We start from the raw sequence: 550 nt of genomic DNA, 5'->3' as shown, positions 1-550 counted from the left end.
CAAGCGATTCTCCTGCTTCAGCCTCCCAAGTAGCTGGGATCACAGGCATGCGCCACCACGCCCGGCTAATTTTTGTATTTTTAGTAGAGATGGGGTTTCACCTTGTCAGCCAGAATGGTCTCCATCTCCTGACCTCATGATCCACCCACCTTGGCTTCCCAAAGTGCTAGGATTACAGGTGTGAACCACTGCGCCTGGCCAACAATTCTTATTTTCATTAGGCAGATTCCTGAGCCAGGTGGTCCAAGAGGGCTTTCTGGAGGAGGGAAATTTGATCTGATCCATAAGATGTCTAGGATTTTAGTGGAAGTAAGGAGATGGAGATGGGAGAGGAGGAGAAAAAAGATTAAGGGAGAGGGGAGGTAGGAAGAGGAAGGGCTCTGGAGCTGGCCCCAGAAGAATTTAACCAGACTTAAAATCTAGTTTCTTATCCCATATCTGTGGCTCTGTTACCTTGGCTTGGGTTTCACTGCAAACCTGTCCTTTCCTTAGAACCCTAAGGAATGTGGCCTTGCTCTAAGTTCAGTGAAAAAGGGGTTCAGGAGACCTA

This window comes from Mandrillus leucophaeus, unplaced genomic scaffold (genome assembly GCF_000951045.1).
Source record: "Mandrillus leucophaeus isolate KB7577 unplaced genomic scaffold, Mleu.le_1.0 Scaffold182, whole genome shotgun sequence".
NCBI classification, from domain to species: domain Eukaryota; kingdom Metazoa; phylum Chordata; class Mammalia; order Primates; family Cercopithecidae; genus Mandrillus; species Mandrillus leucophaeus.
This window is presented reverse-complemented; position numbering follows the sequence as displayed.